The 2,636-nt window shown below is 35.4% G+C and overlaps 1 protein-coding gene across 1 annotated transcript in view; it reads right to left on the minus strand.

Annotated features, from left to right (window-relative positions):
• Window positions 1-2,636, minus strand: part of LOC106874987 (lysosome membrane protein 2) — a 54,432-nt gene that overhangs the window by 14,014 nt on the left and 37,782 nt on the right. The gene's annotated exons all lie outside the window — the stretch shown is intronic.

Here is a 2,636-nt window from a genome sequence, read left to right on the forward strand (position 1 = left end):
AAATTCCATCACTAAGGTAAACATAGCTGACAACCAGATGAAGACACACGAGATGTCAAAATATGTTGTTCAAAGGACCAATAAATAAGTTACTTTCGAGTTGCACTTTTTGTCATTGAGTTGGCCGTAGTGATGGATTACGTCAGCTATGTTTACCTTAGTGATGGAATTTGGCAATCGTATACAAAAGTTAAGAACTCATCTATCTTCTATTACATTTCTGCTGAGTTTCCAGTCCTCTCTATAAACTAATAATAATAATAATAATAATAATAATAATAATAATAATAATAGTAATAGTAATAATAATAATAATAAACTTCTTAAGATTAAAACTTATTAACTCAAAACTACCAAGCCAATGTGATGAAAAATGGAGTAGTTCCAAAGTGCTGATTATGCAATGATGAGATTGAAACATTGGACCATCTAGTCTCTGGATGCAAAGTTTTAACACCAGCAGAGTATAAATCAAGAGATGACCATGTTGGCCAGTATCTACACTGGTTAATATGTCATCATTACAAAATCAAAACGGTTGACAAATAGTATAAACACCACCCTGAGGCTATAACTGAGAGAGAAAATGTAACGATTCTTTGGAATTTTCTTGTATATACAGACAGAACCATCAAAGCAAATAAACCAGATATTGTTGTGAAAGACCAAAACACTAAAGTCTGGTTATTAATTGATATGAGTATTCCTTGTGATCATGATATTTCAGCAAAGGAATTTGACCAGCTCAGAAAATATAAAGATATGCTCATTGAAATTGTAAAAATGTGGTATCTCAAGGCAGTTACAATACCAGTGATTATAGGTGCACTTGGAATGATCAAAAAAGGAACTGAAAATTATACCTGTCTTACCACCCTTGCAAGAAGTGCAAAAGATTGTTTTAACTGGAATGCCACACATACAGAGAAGAGCGTTGCTACTGTGCAAATGACAACCTTCCATATAAATAATTCATTGTTCTACATAACTTTATTTGATATTGTAAATGAACAATCTGATGTGTTTATTTTAATGGCCTATCAATGTATAAAGTGAGTTTCTCTGCCCTAAGTGCCAGGAAGACACTTAGTAAGAAATGGAAGCAAAATTGAAAGAAAAAAAATGATAATAATAATAATTGTTAAACATCCACTTTTCCATGCTTGCATGAGTCAGACAGAATTGATTGAGGTTGATTTTCTATGACCAAATGCCCATCCTGTTGACAACCCTCACCTGTTCTCAAGTAGGATAATATTTTTCCTTAGTAAGATGATGAGCTGGCAGAAACGTCAGCACACTGGGCAAAATGCTTAGCAGTATTTCGTCTATCTTTACATTCTGAGTTCATATTCTACCAAGGTCGACTTTGCCTTTTATCCTTTCAGGGTCGATAAATTAAGTACCAGTTGTGAACTGGAGTCGATCTAATCAATTGGCCCCCTCCCCAAAAATTTTGGGCCTTGTGCCTAGAGTAGAAAAGAATATTTCTTCTTAGTCAGACATGGTTTTACAGAAGACTGAAAATGAGTGACACCACCAGTACGATGGTAATACTTGCTTACAACTATCATGCAATATTAAGACATGTGCACACATACACAGACATGAAATGGACTACTTTCAGGTTCCTTCTACCTAATTCATTCACAAGGCTCTGATTGGCTTATGTCTATAGTAGAAGTTTTTTTCCCAAGTGCCATGTAGTAGGACTGAACTTGAAACCATGTGATTGAGAAGCAAACTTCTTAATCACACAGCCATGTCTATACCTACAGCTGAGTGTAACCATCAAATTTCTTGTCAAAAGTGACATGGCTCTGTTAATAACCAGACCATTTATGATATTTATGGATAAATAGTCACAGATATAGACTTCACAACATTAACAGAATTAAGTTATATGGAGCATAGTTTGACATTACTTTTTAACAGTGGTGGCTCGTGTGTAGGCACTGCAGAACAGCCGCATCCCCTATTTCCACTCGATATTATTATCAATAACATTCATTATAATGAATCCTTTTTTTAAAAATTCTTTCTTTATATGTGTACATTATATAATCCTTAAGCTTAATGTCAGTAGCCATCCCCTAGTTTAGGAAAAAATACAAAAATCTTTGTATAGAACAGTGTGCTTCACAGTTCCAGCAATGTGGTGTTTGGCTGTTGTGTACATGCTTACATGCCCGAGATAGGAAGCTGCATGCTAGGGAGAGACAACACTGTCATTCACGCAGTGCTGACCCTTGTGTGCTGGTGAAAGGTAGTGTTTCTTTTTGACTCTGTGTGTATTGTGCTTAAAAACGTGTTTATATTCTTGAATGTGATAAAGTGTAGAATTAGATTCCTGCTTCCAACTACAGTGTTGCTGCTAGGATTTCAAAAATAGGGCAGATAGCATTCAGATTACTCTGTCAAATGTAAGGGTTTCAAATTTTGGCACAAGGCCAGCAATTTCAGGAGAGGAGACGAGTCAAATACATTGACCCCAGTGCTCAACTAGTACCTATTTCATAGGTGTAAGAGGCCAGACATGGCCAGTTTGAACATAAAACAGATAGAATATTTGGGCCAGATATGCCTGGTTTAAATACTAAAGAGTTAATGATTCATTGATGTCTGAAACAAAAGAT

This window comes from Octopus bimaculoides, chromosome 5 (assembly GCF_001194135.2).
Source record: "Octopus bimaculoides isolate UCB-OBI-ISO-001 chromosome 5, ASM119413v2, whole genome shotgun sequence".
In the NCBI taxonomy this organism is placed as follows: Eukaryota; Metazoa; Mollusca; class Cephalopoda; order Octopoda; family Octopodidae; genus Octopus; species Octopus bimaculoides.